The sequence below is a fragment of the Canis lupus genome, chromosome 5, assembly GCF_048164855.1.
Source record: "Canis lupus baileyi chromosome 5, mCanLup2.hap1, whole genome shotgun sequence".
Lineage (NCBI taxonomy): Eukaryota > Metazoa > Chordata > Mammalia > Carnivora > Canidae > Canis > Canis lupus.
In genome coordinates, this window is record NC_132842.1 from 23,630,381 (window position 1) to 23,648,819 (window position 18,439).

At 47.9% G+C, this 18,439-nt stretch overlaps 1 long non-coding RNA gene across 1 annotated transcript; it reads right to left on the reverse strand.

Annotated features, from left to right (window-relative positions):
* Window positions 1-3,826: 3,826 nt before the first annotated feature.
* Window positions 3,827-6,496, reverse strand: LOC140632903 (uncharacterized). Its single transcript, XR_012030548.1, has 2 exons — window positions 6,227-6,496; window positions 3,827-4,137 (listed from the first exon to the last, which is right to left on the reverse strand). It is a non-coding gene; the product is annotated as an uncharacterized lncRNA (long non-coding RNA).
* Window positions 6,497-18,439: the final 11,943 nt, after the last annotated feature.

Genomic DNA, 18,439 nt, shown 5'->3' on the forward strand with positions numbered 1-18,439 from the left:
ATGCCGCAATTTTTTTCTTACTTTGCACATCAAACATTCATCGATTTTTTTTCCCCCGGAAATAATTCATAGACCCTAAAACTAACCATATCAAAGTATACAATTCAGTAGTTTTTAGTATATTCACAAAGTTGAACAACCGTCGTCACTACCTAATTCCAGAAACCCTGCACCCATTAGCGGTCATACCCGTTACTGCTCTGTGACCCAACCTGGGCAACCACTGATTACTTTCTGGTCTCTCTGGATTTGCCCATTCTGGGTGGTTCACAGAAATGGAATCATCCACAGGGACTAGCCTTATCAAAGTGGTCATTCCAGAATGCATGCAGAGGGTGAGTTCCTATGTTATACCCCAACACTAACAATATTATATTAAAATAATCAGAAGAGGGGCTCCTGGCAGGCTCAGTCGTTAAGAGCATGCAATGTGGGTAGAGGGCTTCTCCCTCTGCCTCTGTCTCTCATGAATAAATATATAAAATTAAAAAAAAAAAGAGTATGCAATGCTTCATCTTGGGGTTGTGTGTTCAAGCCCCACACAGGGCATAGAGATTGCTTTAAAAATAAATAATTATCTTTTTTTTAAAGATTTTATTTATTTATTCATGAGAGACACACAGAGAGAGGCAGAGACATAGGCAGAGGGAGAAGCAGGCTCCATGCAGGGAGCCCAACGTGGGACTCGATCCCGGGACTCCAGGATCACGCCCTGGGCCTAAGGCAGCGCTGAACCGCCGAGCCACCCCGGCTGCCCCCATAATTGTCTTTAAAAAGCAGAAGAGAAATACAATTTGCAAGTGGTAAAAATAAGCTTCTAAGTCAACATTTTTTAAAAAATGGAATCATACAAAGGGTGTCTTTTGTGACACCTGGCTTCCTTGACTTAGCACAATGTACTTATGGTCTATCCCCCTGTTGTAGCACATTGCAGTGTAGCATTGCTCCTTTTTGCCAAATAATACCCCACCACATTTTCTTTATCCACTCATTAGCTGATAGATACCTGAGCTGTTTCCACTTTTTGGCTACCGTGAATAATGCTGCAATGAACATTTGTAAACACTTTTTGCATAGACCCATATTGGCGATTCCCTTGGGTATATATACAGCCAGGAGTGCAGCTGCTGAGCCATTTAGCCACTCTGTGCTTAATGCAAAGAACCCCCAGTTTTCCAAAGGCTCTGACCATTTAACACCCCACCAGCACCACGTGAGGGTTCTGGTGTCTCCTCGGGCTTGCTAACACTCGCTAACATCCCTTCTTAGAACTGACAGCGCACATGTGCGAAGGAGACCCGAGACCTACTTTCTTTTTGTTTTTCCCAACAAATTTAATCCTTTCTGTAATTTTTCTGCGGATGAAATATCAACAAGAAAAGATTCTCTATAATAATAATGATACAGGGGCTGGCATTTATTAGATTCCTAATCCTGGGAGGGCTCATGTAGAACCGCCTGCATGTATTATCCTTTTGAATATTTACAGAAAACCCTGAGTTTGGAACCTACTGGAGAGATGAAGAACGTGAGGCACAGAAGTGAAGTGGCTTGATGAACATTCTAACGCTGCCCCACAGCTGAAATCCTTAACCATTCACTGTGACATCTAAAACCCTGCCTCTCCCTTCAGACTAGACACCTGAAGAACAGTTTCAATAAGCCACCTTGTGTCATCTACATATTTTTCCACTGGAGAAAAAAAAAAAAAAAAGAAAGAAAACCTCTCAAGATGATTTTTCACAAGTCAGTCAAGTACAATTCATCATACTCTGAATGCTAACAAATTCTAGGGCTACAAAACCTATGGCATATGTATAAATAATTTGACTCAGCGGCGTAAACATTAATTCAATGCTTTTTTAAAAAAATGAACAACCTTGTTTCCCTGAGTTGTTGTGATACGTCTTCTCTCCTTCTGGATTTTTTATTGGCTCATTGGTGCCAATAGGAACGGGTTCCAAAACTGATTAGCCTTGAGAAAGACTTTTGTAATCAAATAAATCCAAAGTAAGGCGTACTTTCAATTTTGTTTAGAGGGCAGATTTTTTCCCCCCAGCTCTGCTTTGTTTCCCAGCGAAAGCTTGCTATCTTTGGGTTCTAAAACTCGTCCACTTCTGTGATTTCAGAGGACAGGAGAACGAATTCTGTTTGTAACTGGCCAATTTCAGCTCCTGAGAAAGACTGTGGAGGAAGTGGTATGTGAATAAGATCTGAATAAAGCATATTATTAGATCTCAAAGAGAATCAATAGAATCTAATGTAGTTTTCCTTGCATCGCGTCAATAAAGCAACGTTGTTAGGAAGGCATTAGAGTCTTGTCTTCTCTTGTTGCTTTGAGAGCTTGTCTTTTTTTGTTGTGGTGGGTGATTTGCCCCTGGGTCGTCTGTCCCAAGGACTGCCTTGTTTGGTTTTGTGATGCATCATCCCTGCAACCATAACCGAAGCCTCGGAACACCTAGGGAGATAAGTAGATGTTATTTTTATTATCTGTGCTTTATAAATAAATTTTAACCTGGAAAGATTACATGACATAAGTCACACAGTCAGCGGCGTGGGACGCAATCTGCTTACAATCAGGCTGGACTGGGGGGGATCGCAGGTTCGCCCCTTATTTCACAGCTGGAGGGATTTATTTTCTCATGGCTCTGGTGGTTAGAAATCTGACATCAAGGTATGGGCAAGGGTTGGTTCCTGCTGATGCCATGAGGGGAGGGTCTGTGAGAAAATAAATTTCTGTTGTTTTGACCACCCGTCCTGCGGGGCTTGGTTAGAGCATCCTGAGCCAACTAATACCAGGGCTGTTGCTGCCAGTTTACTGTTGATGAATTAGAGACCCCTGGTCTCCTGACAGACAGCCCAGTATCCCAGGATCATGCCTGTGGGGTTTACTGTGCCAGAGCCCAGAAAGCACAGACATGCCCGCTGTTGGGTGCTTACAAGTCCCAGATTAGCTTAGACACCAGGGAGGGACTGTTTCAACCCACAGCTTCACTCTCCTCTTTGGTCAGCAATTTTTTAAAGAAAGGTTTTATATGTTTATTCATGAGAGACACAGAGAGAGAGGCAGAGACACAGGCAGAGGGAGAAGCAAGCCCCCTGTGGGGAGCCCGATGCAGGATTCGATCCAGGAACCCCAGGATCACACCCTAAGCCAAAGGCAGATGCGCAACCACTGATCCACCTAGGTGCCCAGCATTTTTTTTTTAAGATTTTATTTTTAAGTAATCTCTACACCCAATTCAGAGCTCAAGTTCACAGCCCCCAGATCAAGAGTCGCATGTTCCACCAACTGAACCACCCAGGCGCCCCTGGTCAGCAAATCTTAATGAAATATTTGAAATGTGGTCAACTTGTTGGAGGTTGAGTTGACATCCTACCTCTCTCTCCCCAGTCCTCTTGCCAGGAGAGTTGCCCCTGAGAAATCCTCACTCATGTTGCGATTTCCAGAGGTTTCGCCCACCCAAGCCACCTCTGTTCTGACATCCAGGGCTTTGGGGAAAAAGGATCCCCTCTGTTCTTGCAAAGCAGGCTGCTCTGTCCCCTGGGGAGGAGTTCTGCTTCTTCACTGGGACCCCAGCTTGAGTCTTTGTCTCTGTCATTGGTACAGTCCCACTGATGTGGGGCTGTCGGAGTGATTTCCGTGGGGCTCTAGGCAGCACCACTCACAGGGGGGCCTGCACAGGGGGCCTGGTTCCTGAGTGGCTTGGTGACCGCTCCACCGGGAGGCAGACACAGAGGTTGACAGTGAGCCTTCGGTAGCATCCATACCAGTTTAACAGCAATGCTATGTCAGTGGGATCTCATAATAAAAAAAGATGTGAGCTTGTATTTCATGTCGTTTTTATTTATTTTTTATTTTTTTAAAGATTTTAAAATAAAGATTTTATTTATTCATTCATGAGAGACACAGAGAGAGAGAGAGAGAGGCAGAGGGAGAAACAGGCTCCATGCAGGGAGCCCGCTGTGGGACTCGATCCCGGGACTCCAGGATCACGCCCTGGGCCGAAGGCAGGTACTAAACTGCTGAGCCACCCAGGGATGCCCTTCATGTCTTTTTTATACAATAATTTCATCTTTCTCATCACACATCACACGGCTTTGCCACGGACCGTTTGAGCAGCTCAGCATGACCACCTGAGGAGACACAAAGATAATAATAGAGAAGCGCAGAGACTGAGCCTTAAAGCCCAAAGCCCCAACCTTCATCTTGATGGTACTTGGAGGCAGGGCCCCTGGGAGCAAATTAGCTTTGGATGAAGTCAGGAGGTTGGGGGTTCCCAAGATGGGATTCGTGTCCCTAAAAAAGGAAGAGACCAGAGCTCTTGGTCTTGCAGGAAGAAGGTGGCCTGCAAGCCGGGGAGACCCTCGCCAGGAACCGCATCAGCCAGCACTCAGATCCGCCTGACGCTTGCAGCCTCCAGAGCCTTGAGCAGCCAATGTCTGTTGTTGGACCCCTGTCTGCGGTGTCTGTTGTGACGGCCTGAACAGAGACCAGGCTCCCCTCCTGACAGCCCAAGGAGCTGTGGCCCAGGCCGCCTCCTGCTGTCTGCTCTCCCTCCACTGGGGGCCTGTCTTCCCCCCGGGTCTTTATCAAAATTGGCCTGGGTTCCCATCCCCTGGCATGACAAAGCCAACCCCTGGGACACAGACCTGCCTGTACTGTGTTAGAAGGCAGGTCCCGGGGGTGCCTGGGTGGCTCAGTCAATTAAGCACCTGCCTTCAGCTCAGGTCAGGATCCCAGGGTCCTGGAATCAAGCCCCACATTGGGCTCCCTCTCCCTCTGCTGCTCCCCCTGCTTATGCTCTCTGCTCTCTCTCTCTCTCTGTCCAATAAATAAATAAAATCTTAAAAAAAAAAATGAAGCAAATTCCAGGACACATCATACCCCAGTTCTTTCCTGTTGCCTGATGGGGCAAGCCACGCCACACCCTCATGCCCCTTGTGTGTGCCACCCCACAGGTTTCTCCCTCAAGAAGGAAAAGCTGGTGGTTCTCAGTCCCTTCCCTCCTGCAAAGCTGGTCTCACCTCGAGGCAAGGCTCACCTACTCCTTCCTTAGCAATTTAAAGCTTCCTTGGGCAGCCCGGGTGGCTCAGTGGTTTAGCGCCACCTTCGGCCCAGGGCCTGATCCTGGAGACCTGGGATCGAGTCCCGAGTCGGGCTCCCTGCATGGAGCCTGCTTCTCTCTCTCTCTGTCTCTCTCTCTCTCTCTCTCTCTCTGTGTCATGAATAAATAAATAAAATCTTAAAAAAATAAAGCTTCCTTAAAACTCCATACAGCAAGAGTTTCCTCCTCTCTGATATGAATGGTAAATTCCAACTTTCTACGTTAATAAAATAAATTTACACCAAGAAAGATGCCATTTTTTAGATAATGCAATCAATCTGCACATGACTTACTTTTCTTGTTGTTTTGGAAAAAAAGACCCAGATGCCTCAGTTGATGAATGGCCATCCCAAGCCTTCACAACAAGCCTAAGCCTGTAGCCTCAGTCATTCATTTCTCAATTATCTTGGGAGAAGTAGGTCAGGGATGAAAGCAGGCCCAGGAGGCTGGGAGGTGTAGTAGGACAACAGGAAATGGCCCTGCCCTGAACCCAAGTGACCTTGGGCATGAAGCCCCCTGCACCAGGCCCCCCACAGGGTTTGGGGTGCTGTGACCTCATACTTCTTTTTTTTTTAGGATTTTATTTATTCATGAGAGACACAGAGAAAGAGGCAGAGACATACACAGAGGGAGAAGCAGGCTCCACGCAGGGAGCCCGATGCAGGACTCGATCCCAGGACCCCAGGATCACAACCTGAGCCAAAGGCAGACGCTCAACCGCTGAGCCCCCAGGCGCCCCTGACCCCTGACTTCTTGGTGCAGTTGCCATCCACGGGGCCCCTCCGTCCTTTAGAGAAGAACCGGGGGAGCCGCCCCGAGGCCTGGAGGGCGCCCTCCTCCACTGCGGCCCTCTGCAGGCCGCCCGGTCACAGCAAAGAGCCAGAAGCTGAGCAGCAGCAGCGGGAGTCGGGGTAAGCGGTGGGTTCGGCCTCCTGGAGTTTGCTAGACCTTGTCCGTGCAGCTACTCCCGGGGACCGAGCTGCGCTTGGCTTCTCTTTCCTGCCCGCCAGCAGCCCTGCTCCTCCGTCAGCCCCCTTCCCTCCCGCCCGTGGCAGCCCGCAGCCCCTCCTGGCTCTCCTGTCCCCCCACCCCACCCCTGTGCCCGGCCTCGGACTTACACAGTGAGCACGTTCGTCCAGCACCCACAGCACTGTTGATTCATCGGCTTCTGAACAAAAATCAGCAGATCTGCGGAGCTCAATATAATTTTCCCCCACCTCCCGTATCTGCCCAGGGCCCTTGTCATCAGAAAAGTGGCCTGCAGGGGGTGGCTAGTGCAGGTGCGTGGTGCGCGTACTTCACCTCCCGTGAGCCTGGCAAGCCCTGCGAGGCTGATGGGAGTTTTTATCTTCATAAACATGGGAAGTGGGGCACCGGGTGGCTCAGCGGTTGAGCATCTGCCTTCAGCTCAGGTTGTGATCCTGGAGTCCCGGGATCGAGTCCTGGATCGGGCTCCCTGCATGGAGCCTGCTTCTCCCTCCGCCTGTGTCTGCCTCTCTCTCTGGGTCTCTCATGAAGAAATAAATAAAATCTATAAACAAACAAACATGGGAAGTGAGGCACACTCAGATACCTGGAGCAAAGTGGAAACCTGGGGGCAGCTGGTCTTAAGAGACCCGGCGGTGGGCCAACTCAGAGCCAGTGCAGAGCTGGAGAGAGGCAGAGGCGGGCTCAGCCCCGATCCCGCTCCTGTGTGGTGCTGCAGCCCCTCTCCCCCACCAGGCACCCCGCTCTGGCCCCCGCCCTTCCCCCTCTGTGGCAAGGGCTCTAGGATGCCCTGGCACTTAGGGAAGTGGGGACCTGGAATGGGAGGAGGAAAGCAGTAGGCCCAGAGCCTCTGCCACGCCCAGTGGATGCGGAGGGGACAGACCATGAGAACCCGGGGTCCTTCTGCCTGTGGAAAGTGTGTCGGGTGTTAGCCTGGACGGGGCCAGGTTGGCCCAGGGATTTGGGTCTGGATACTTGGGGTGAGGACAGTGACCAGTCAGTCTGCCCCAGATGCCAGCAGGGCCCAGGGAAGGATCACTGAGCCACCCTCAGCTAGCTGCTGCTTTTGCATTCGCTCCCTCGCTGCTGTCTTGACATTGGCCCAGAGGACAACATCCAGGGCTTCTGGGGTCCCTTGCCTGCTTTTAGGCTGCGGAGGAGCAAGGCATTCAGAAACCCGTGACCAGGCCTCTCTGCGCTCGAGGCTTTTAATCTCCTTAATTGAAATTGATTGGCCTCTTGGGAGGTAGCTCTGCATTGGCCCTGAGCTGCAGCATGTGATCAACTTTTGCTTCTTTCTTTTAAAGACCCATTGACACACCAGGGCATCTAATCTTATCCCTGAATCCCGGGCCCCTTTCCAGATGAGGAGCAAAACCAGAAACAAGCACTGACAAAAACAGCTCAGGAAATGAAAGCGCCTGATAAAAATAAGGGGAGAATATTCTTGTCCCATTGTGGCTTAGCATGATACAAAAGGCCAGTCAAAACCCCATTAACCAAGGAAAGATGTAATCACATGGGGAAGGAGCCATGGGGGAGGGGGGGCTTCTGAAGCTCACAAAATAAACAGAGTGGGCTACAGCGTATCTAAGAACCAGCTGCAAAATAGATAAAACGGGAAGAAAAGTGCAAACCCTTCTTAAGTTAAAGGAAAACCAAACATTGAGATAATTGAGCATTCAGATTTGCGTTCATCCAAAAGCACAACGGTCACCCCAAAGTGGCTGGAGCTGGTTGACAAACCGGTTTGGCAGGTCATATCTCTTGGCCAAGCCCTCTGATAGGGTCCCTTACTTACCAGACCGATCACATATCCTGGAAATATCCCTCTGGGGGCTCCTCTGTGCCTCCTGGGGGTCATTTCACCAAATGGACACTGGGCTTCAAAGCAAATATGTTAGGGAGGCTTGGGCCACCTTGTGGCTGCCAAGACCTGGGCTCTGTCCCTGCAGCAGTGGCATGGGGCAACATCGGAGGGCAAGAAGTGCCTGGGAGGTGAGGAAGCACAGCAGTGATCAGTAATCATTACGAGTGACCAACTCATTCTAAGTACATCTTGCTGCCTGGCCATCTAAAGATCTAGTTGGGGGCGCCTGGGTGGCTCAGTCGGTTGAGTGTCAGACTCGTGGTTTGGGCTCAGGTCCTGATCTCACAGGTGGTGGAATCGAGCCCCACACTGGGTTCCGCACTCAGTGGGGGAAGTGCTTGAAGATTCTCTCCTTCTATTTCTCCCCCTACTCACAAGCCTGCTCTCTCTCTCAAATAAATAAATAAATCTCTCTTTTTTTTTAAGATTTTATTTATTTATTCAAGAGAGACACAGAGAGAGAGTCAGAAACATAGGCAGAGGGAGAAGCAGGCTCCATCCAGGGAGCCCGATACAGGACTCGATCCCAGGACCCCAGGATCACGACCTGAGCCGAAGGCAGATGCTCAACCACTGAGCCGCCCAGGCATCCCAAATAAATATATCTTAAAAAAAATAATAATAAATAAAGATCAAGTTGAAGGGGATCAAGATATTCCATTCCAAGATATGCTACCTTGTCGTGAGGATTATTTTAAGCTGAAGGCATCTGAGAATCAACAAAATGCAGGAAGAGTTCTCTTCCCTCCTCTTTTCTGCCTAAAAGCAGAACATAAATTTCCCTTTGTGAAGGTGTCCCTGTCTCCCACACTAGAAAGAGAGGGACTCAAAAAAAATTTAAAGTTAAAATTTAAAAAAAAGGAAGAGAGGGACTCTTATCATGGAGATGAGGCTGCATTAATAGATTTTACTTAAAAAAAAAAAAAAACCTTAATTTTCCCATCCATATCTTCATCACCTCCTTAAAGCCCAAACCTCCTTTCCTTTGATAAAAATGACACAGAAGCCCCAAGGTCAAATCTAACCACCTCTTTTCAGTGAACTCCTGTGCAAGAAAGATATTAATAAAATTTGTATGCCATTTCTCCTATTTGTCTGTCTTTTTTTGTTGGTTAAATTTGCAGGCCCCCAGGCACTGAACCTAAGAGGACAGAAGAAAAGCTTTTCTTCCTTAATGATATCAAGACATCCAGATTTTAAAAAGCATCAAGAATCTAGCTTTTTTTGCTGGAGAAGCTCCATTTTCAAATAAATTCAAGTCGAAAATGGTCCTTGGTCTCCACTCTCCCTAGCAGCAGGAATGTGACATGAGGGTGAAGGAAAGAGTGAGCTCTATAAAAATGAAAGCTGTATCTGTCCCAGTCATCATGGAACTAGTATCCAATGGTGCCTAACACATGGCAAGCACTCAACGCATCAATGGATGAATGGATATTGGATCAAATATCCAAAATAGGATTGGAGCAAATGCATAGTGTGAAGATAAAACCGAACTTTATCAAACAGTCTCTCATAAAATAATACCAAGATAATCTGCTGATAAGGCAAAGCTCTTGGCATTAAGAGAGGTCACTTCTTGATGGGTTTTTTTAAGATTTTATTTTTTTTTAAGATTTTATTTATTCATGAGAGAGAGAGAGAGAGGCAGAGACACAGGCAGAAGGAGAAGCAGGCTCCATGCAGCAAGCCTGACGTGGGACTCGATCCCGGGTCTCCAGGATCAGGCCCTGTGCTGAAGGCGGCGCTAAACCGCTGAGCCACCCAGATTGCCCTAAAGATTTTATTTTTAAGTAATCTCTACACGCAAAGTAGGGCTCAAACGTACAACCCCAAGATCAAGAGCGGTATGCTCCATCGACTGAGCCAGGCAGGTGCCCTCTTGATGGGAGTTTTAACAGTGCCTCCAAGTGGGGCTGGTGAGGTCAGGTTATTCATCATTTATGGTGAGTGTTTCAGTGTGGAGTGGGTTAGGATTGATGAAGTTTCATGATATAAAAGCTCAGGATTGTGGGCACAGCAAGGTGGGTTAATAGTCATTTAACGCTATTTTTTGAGGTGATGCACTTGGTTTTTTTTAAGATTTTATTTATTTATTCATGAGACACACACAGAGAAGCAGAGACATAGGCAGAGGGAGAAGCAGGTTCCCTGTTGGGAGTCTGAGGGACTCGATCCCAGGACCCCGGGATCACGACCTGAGTCAAAGACAGATGCTCAATCACTGAGCCACCCAGGTGCCCCAAAGTGGGGCAGTTTTAAGTGGGCTTTGGTAAGTTCTTAAAACAATAGTTATTTGCAACTTTTATCTTCAGCACGTGTTTCTGTCATAGGAAAGTCGTATTGGTAAAGACAGTGGAATTAAATCATGTTTAGGGACGACTGCTTGGTAGCAGCCACATTGCTGCAGATGTAAGTAAGCGAAGCGGGAGCTGGTGGCTTCAGTCCTCAAGCTAAAGACCTGACATGAACCATTCTCCTTCCAGAGTGTGACATAAACAGACAAGTAGACCACGTTTGTCCACAGGCTCTGGGATAGGCGTGGTGGCTCATTTCTGGCTAGAGAGGGCTGGTAACATGCTGAGCCATCCAAAGGAGAGGTAATTTGGGTGATTCAATTTTGATAACCTCTGAAAATAGCCCTGAGATGGGGCACCCGGGTGGCTCAGCAGTTTATTTTTATTTTTTTTTTTAAAGATTTATTTATTTATTCATGATAGACATAGAGAGAGAGAAAGAGGCAGAGACACAGGAGGAGGGAGAAGCAGGCTCCATGCACCGGGAGCCTGACGTGGGATTCGATCCCGGGTCTCCAGGATCGCGCCCTGGGCCAAAGGCAGGCGCCAAACCGCTGCGCCACCCAGGGATCTTCAGCCCAGGTCGTGATCCTGGAGTCCCAGGATCAAGTCCTACATCGGGCTCCCTGCGTGGAGCCTGCTTCGCCCTCTGCCTGTGTCTCTGCCTCTCTCTCTCTCTGGGTCTCTCTTAAATTAAATTAAATTAAATTAAATTAAATTAAATTAAATATAAAATGGCTGGGCACCCTGGGTGGCTCAGCGATTTAGCACCACCTTTGGCCCAGGGCATGATCCTGGAGACCCCAGATCAAGTCCCACGTCAGGCTCCCCGCATGGAGCCTGCTTCTCCCTCTGCCTGTGTCTGTGCCTCTCTCTCTCTGTGTCTCTCATGAATGAATAAATAAAATCTTAAAAATAAATACATAATTAATTAGTTAATAAAATGGCAAATTTTACTACTCAAGTGTGCATCATTAGATAAATGGATAAACAAGTAAGATGGATCTATCATACCTCATGGACTATTACTCAGCCATGAAAAAGAATGCAATCTCGCCCTTTGTAACAGCATGGATGGAACTAGAGAGTATGATGCTAAGTGAAATAAGTCAGAGAAAGACAAGGACCATATGATTTCACTCATATATGGAATTTTAAAACCAGAATAAATGAGCAAAGAAAAAAAAGACAAACAAAAAACGAGACCCTTAACTACAGAGAACAAATTGGTAGTTGCCAGAGGACAGGTGGAAGGGGACAATGGATGAAACAGATGATGGGCAGCCAGGGTGGCTCAGCGGTTTAGCACCGCCTTCAGCCCAGGGCGTGATCCTGGAGACCCAGGATTGAGTCCCGCGTGGGGCTCCCAGCAGGGAGCCTGCTTCTCCTTCTGCCTGTGTCTCTGCCTCTCTCTCTCTGTCTCTCATGAATAAACAAATAAAATCTTAAAAAAAAAAAAAAAGAAACAGATGATGGAGATGAAGAAAGGCACTTGTGATGAGTAGCGAGTGATGTATGGAAGTGTTGAATCACTGTATTGAATACCTGAACCTGACATAACACTGGATGTTAATTATACTGGAATTTTTTTAAAATGTCAAATTTTATGATATGTTTTACTTTTAATTATGGTACAATACTATGTTATACATATTTGGCCACAATAGAAAAAAAAACATTTTTTTAAGATTAATTTTTTTTGAGAGAGACACAGAGAGAGCATGATCAGGGGAAGGGACAGAGGAAGAAGGAGAAGCAGGCTTCCCGCTGAGCAGGGAGCCCAACGTGGGGCTCAATCCCAGGACCCTGAGATCATGACCTGAGCTGAAGGCAGACGCTTAACCAACTGAGCACCCCCTGTACCCCTACAATAGAAAATTATTGGGACATCTGGCTGGTTCAGTTGGAGGAGCCTGTGACTCCTTATTTTGGGGTCATGAGTTTGAGCCTCACACTGGGGATAGAGATGAAAATAAAATCTTATAAAATATATATGTATATTAAATAAGAAAATTAAGAATTTCAATATGGCAGCAACAGAGCATTAATCAAGGCAGGGCCCTTCTGTGCCTGGGGTTCTAGGTGAAGCCAGCCCTCCCTAAGAAGACAGAGCCCCTCAGATTTAGGTGGCATGTCACGTCCTAGAGACTAAGGGTGTTCCATCTGGGCCACTGCAGACCTGCTGATACTACCCAGCATCCAGAATCCACTCCGTGCTCAACAAGGATGGCAAAAATCAGGAGCCGTCACCTTCCCACTGCCGCCCCTGCTCCCCCTGACCTTCTAAAGATCAAGTCCAAGATCCAGTGTCAAAGCTCAGGAGATTTTGCGGCATCAGCCCTGGAGGTGACAGTGTCTCCGGGGTGTTTTCCTCCCCACCAGTTATGTTACGTTGGCCCCCTGCCATTGTTCACAGGGCAGACTTACGTGGCCAGGGGAGCAGAGGGAGCAGTGATCTACCTCGCGTCCCTGGCTAGGACGAGGCGAGCAGTCACCCACCACACTTCCTCGCCTGGCATTCGCTGAGCACACCCCCTCCCCTTTCTTCTGTTTCCCCCCTTGCCGCAAACTTGTCTCCCTTTCTTCTCCGGGCCCTCCGTCCCCTCCCTGGCATGCTTGGGTGGCTGCTAGGTGGGGCCTAGCGCAGTCCTCACGCAGGGCGTAGAGGGGACAGAGATGGGGCGGACGACCAGCCAAGGAGGATTGCTGGCCCTGTCGCCCAGTCCAATCAGAGTCCACAAACAGCATATGTTAGGGGCTGATGAGAGGTTGGGGGGTGAGAAAAAGGTGAGCCAGGCATGGCTCTGCCCCAAGAAACCTAATGAAAGACAGATGGCTCGCCACCTTTGCCACACATACCTTAGATTATAAGCCCTTGATCTGGGGTTTACTGGGCGGAAAGAATGCCCTTCTTTTGAGCCAAACCAAACACGATGAGCACCAACGAGGTGAGCCTTCAGAGCCCTGGAGCATCTCTTCTAACACCTGCTCCGTGGTGGCCTTAAGCTCCCCTGCCTCCGAGCGGCCACTCGACAGGAGGGTGAGGACTCTGCTCCCTGGCAGTGGACAGGCCTTACACAAGACATTTCACATCGAGGTCACGAAGAGTTCTCTGGCTCCGACCCTGCCTACCACTGTAGGGTGACCCAGCCGCCACAGGGCCTCTCATCCTTTCTGGGACTTCCCATGGGTATCTGTGTGTCCTCTCTCAGCCGGGCGGCACACAGGACTTTCTCCAGCTCTGCTTCCCTGGGAGCAGAGGTGCCACCCCAGACCCCGTTCAGGTGGCTACAGTCGAGCAGGGGCTGCCTGCCAATGCCCAGCACGGCAGTGCCACCACCTGCTTATACCCTCTCTCCCTCAGGGAAGGAGGGCCCTGAGGCATCAGCACCTCCTCCCTCCAATGTTGGGCCGCTGTGTGGCTGTCCGGGCACCCTAAATTCCTTGGGGATTGTCCAGGAGGATGATGTGTGCCCTTGCTGTGCTAACAACTGCACTTTAGAAGTACCTGGGGGGCTCAGGTGTGGAGCATCTGACTCTTCTTTTTTTTTTTTTTTAAGAATTTATTTATTTATTTATTCATTCATTCATTCATGAGAGACACAGAGAGAGAGAGGGAGAGACACCGGCAGAGGAAGAAACAGGCTCCATGCAGGGAGCCCGACGTGGACTCAATCCTGGGTCTCCAGGATCAGGCCCTGGGCTAACACTTAACTGCTGAGCCACCCAGGGATCCCTTGCATCTGACTCTTGATTCTGGCTCAGGTCATGAACTCAGGGTCATGAGATGGGTCCCGTCATCAGGCTCTGCACTCAGTGCCTCTCCCCACCCCCTCTCTAAAAAGGAATAAAGAAAATCTTCAAAATACATACAGACATACCTACTGCCCTTCAGGGTTGGGGCTGGGACTAGGATCTGCCCCACCAGCCCTGCAGGCAAACCCAGATGAGGCCTGAATCCTGGAGATTTAAAGTTTGGCTGGCAATTCTCGACCTACTAGAGGTGTAGGGCCCCAGGATGTCACAACAGGGAAAAAACCTATATGTTTTAAGTCCTTCTCCTCTTCCTCTGAGAAAATACCTAAGTTTTAGCATCAGAGGGATGAAGCTGGTTTGGGAGACTGGAGCATAAAACTATACCATGTTTCATTACCTTCACTGGGGATTTTAGAGTCAAACCTCTCATCTCTCAACCATATTTTGCATAGAAGTGTGTGTGTGTGTGTGTGTGTGTGTGTGTATATATATATATTTTTTTAATAATCAAAATACACTACCTTTGGAAAACATTCTGAAAGAGCACCCCCATGGAGGAGGTCCTTCACTGCCATACCACGCTTTCACTTTCTCACCCACCATCACAAGAGCCTTCCTTTGTTGTGCCCAAGATTGCAAATCCGAGAAACCACCAAGGAGCCAACCCCGATGCAAGCACACGAGGGTTTATTTGCAAGCTTGAGCCTGGGTCCAAGTATACCGGACACAGCGGAGCAGGGACTTGGACCCCGAAGTGGGTTACAGCTGGGTTTTTTATAGACTGGTCTAGGGGATTTTCAGAAGGGGTGGAGGAATTTCTCAAGTTCTGTTTACATTCTGATATGGGGCTTTCAAGGGCATTGAGCTCTGTTCTCATTCTAATAGGGGACTTTCTATCACGGAGGTGGGCTCTGTTGTCTTTCTGATATGGGATTCCCTGCTGAGGACATTCTGCAGTTTTGTTTTTTTTTAAGATTTTATTTATTTATTCACAATAGACAAAGAGAGAGGGGCAGAGACCCAGGCAGAGGGAGAAGCAGGCTCCATGCCTGAGCCTGACACGGGACTCGATCCCGGGACTTCAGGATCGCTCCCTGGGCCAAAGGCAGGCACTAAACCGCTGAGCCACCCAGGGATCTCCACACTCTGCAGTTTTTCCTGTAAAGTTCAGCTCTTATTCACAAGAGCCTAAGATGGCTGTACTTGTGCTAATGCTAAACTTTAGGTAGAATGGCCTTAATTTTTCTCGGCCTCCACACCTTTACAAAAATGTACCCTTTCTTTCTTTAAAGAAAAGATTTATTTATTCATCACACACACACACAGAAAAGGAAAGAGGAAGAGACATAGGCAGGGGGAAAAAGCAGGCTCCCTGTGGGGAGCCCAATGTGGGATTCGGTCCCAGGCCCCGGGATCATGCCCTGAGCCGAAGGCAGACACTCAAGGTGTCCCTCAAATATGTACCCTTAATAAATAATAAGAGCTAGCATTCACTGAACATGTTCCATGTGCCAGGCATGCTCACACGCTCTCATTTGATCCTCACAACAACCCTAATAGAGAAGTGTTATTATTATACTCTCTACTTTACAAATGAGGCACATGTTCAGGGAAATTAAACAACTTCCCAAATATCACTTATTTCCCTATAAGCTGTCAGGGTCCCACAGCACGGTTTTAATTCAGAAGAACCACTGGGCAGGCTTCAAACACAGTAATAATAAGAACCAATATCTAATAAGTACCTACTGCATGCCAGATGCTTTAGGTCTCTTCTTTCATTTGACCACTTGGTGCAAGATGCCTTTATCCCCATTTTACAAATGAGAATCCTGAGGCTCAGAGACTGAGCAATATCCTGACCCTATGGGGGAGTCATTGACAATTTGGGCTCAGGAGTCCCATGGCCTGGGTTCAAATCTTAACTCCCCTAATGACGTGCTGTGTGACCTCAGGAAAGTTACTTAATCTCTCTAAACCCTCATTTCCCCATCTGTACAATAAAACAGTGATAGCACTTATCTCATAGGATTACTACAGGTCACCACATGTCAGTGCTTGACACCGTCTACAACAAAGTCAAAGTCAGTAAAGGCAAGCTACAATTATTACTCCAAGGCCCAGGCTTGGAGTAATTTTTTTTCCCCACCAGACTGCTCTATCTCCCAATCTTCACTGAGAGGTAAGAATACATTACACATTAAAATAAACAAGTTTCTTTTACTGCAATGATGCAAAATGCTTAGGTAAAGGAAGAGAACAACGGTTCAAACTCATCTGTTTGACAGCTCTCCCTGAATATTCTCAGGGAAGTGAAGCCAATGAAATGAAGGCCCAAGAAAAGCAAGGCTCATGGTGAGTATGATGTATATTTACACTTTTTTTTTTCCTTTTTCTTCTCCATTTTTTCCTTCCCTTCCTCATCAGGCTCTGAAAGGTAAATTCATCTTTTTTTTTTTTTTATGATTTCATTGATTTAGAAAGGGCGTGCAAATGGGGGGAGGGGCAGAGGAGAGAGAATTTCAATCAGACTGCACTGAGTGTGAAGTCAACGCTGGGCTTGAACTCATGACCGGATCGCCACCTGAGCCAAAATCAAGAGTCCAATGCTCAGCCAACTGAGCCACCCACATGCCCCAAATTCATCTTTTTGACCTTGGAAGGACAAATTCGCTCTAAAGACTCACACTCATGGTGGCTTCATAGGGAGGAGGGTCTAGAAGTCAAAGTCTAAAGATACTGGAGTGGATTTCTTGCCCAACTTCCTATTATGTGACCAGGCCTAAATTCGCTAATCCCTGAGCTCCAATTTTGTCATCTGTGAAACATCAAGAACACGAGGAACAAATGAATGTGTGTTAAGATGTGAGATGCATTGCAGACTGTAGATCACAGCGCAAGGGGGAGGCCGCGTGCCTTTCGTCAGCTGGCAGGAACTCTTGGGTCTCGGTGCTCCCAGCCATCACGCTCAGGAGAGGTAATTGTAGGCTTCCAGAACATCCTCCCTAAGACGCTGCCTAGAATGCGGCCCTCCTTGGGCAGGCTGGGGTTGGGGGGAGGTGTTGGGAGACTGCTTGCTCTAAGATGCTCCCTGCTGAATGAGCTTTTAGCAGCAGTGCCATGTAAAGGAGGGAACTAAATGTGGGATGGGAGAGGAAGGGGCTGGGGGGAGAACCCAACAGCCCGCTACACCCGGTGGGGGCAGATTCCAGGCCAAGCTGGGTACCACACCAAGTCTGAAACACACTTCTCAGGCTGGGGAGCCTGACCCTACTTTAGGGAGACTGGAGAGTTCTTTGGGAGAGGATCAGTGGCAACATTCATTGCTTGATGCATAATCCCCCAACTTCGGTGAAGGGTGAAGGCCAAAAAAGGGACACACATTGCTCTCAAAATGCCCCCAATAAGCCTGCTCCAGAGCAACAGGCAGGGCTGAAGAGCAGAAAAACAGATCACTTAGCACTTCCCCATGGGCACCAGAGGCTCTGCCAACAGAGCCACCACAGATGGCAAATCAGCTGGGATGTTTGGGGTCCCCCGTAACAGCGCCCGTGTACGCGACAGTGGGCAGGTACAGAAGAGTGGGCCGCAGGGGCTGCTCTCTTCCAGCCTGTATGGGAGGGATGGTGCTGGCAGGACAGGCCCGAGGGTCCCCTGGTGCCCGAGGACGACCCGGGGGGGCGAGACGAGGCTGCGGCGCTCCAGGTGGCTGCAGTGTCCCCTGGTGTCACTGCCAGCATCTTCCCCACAAGCATCTTTGCCACCTGCTCGGCCGTAAAAGACAAACTAGCAAAAAAATCAAAGAGGCACCTTCATTAAAAAAGCACATAATGAAACATGAACAACATACAACAAAATTAAAAAGACTGTATTACAAAATACAAAAATCTTTTAATACATTTCACATGTGCGTAGATTCATGCCCACCCTGCACAAATAAGTGATTTGATTTTGTGGTTTGTATTAAGCACTTGTCTTCAAAATCTTTCCTTCACAGTATTATTCTCTCTCTCTCTCTCTCTTCTGTTTGTCAATTCATTTCCTGGTTTGGCAGATACTTTTTCTTGTTTTGCTAAAATGTCTTTCTCTGTTAAGAGAGGTCTGGGTTTCCAAATACTACGATGCATGATTTGCACCTGAGTTTTGTATTGCGTTGTGAAAGCCTCTGCATTTTTTAAAATTTATTTTTATTTTTATTTTTTTAAGCCTCTGCATTTTGAAAGCCTCTACACTGTTGTTTGTTCTTGGCATATTGTCACATGTCCATTGGTAAATGGTCCAAAGTTCTTTGGGAAATGTGGGTTCAAAACTTTGCAGCACTGTATCGAGCATTATGAGGGCTAAGATTTATATACAATAAAAATGGGAGTACTGTGTCAATGAAGAAATAAAACCAGTTGATGAAACCAATAAATTGGGATGCC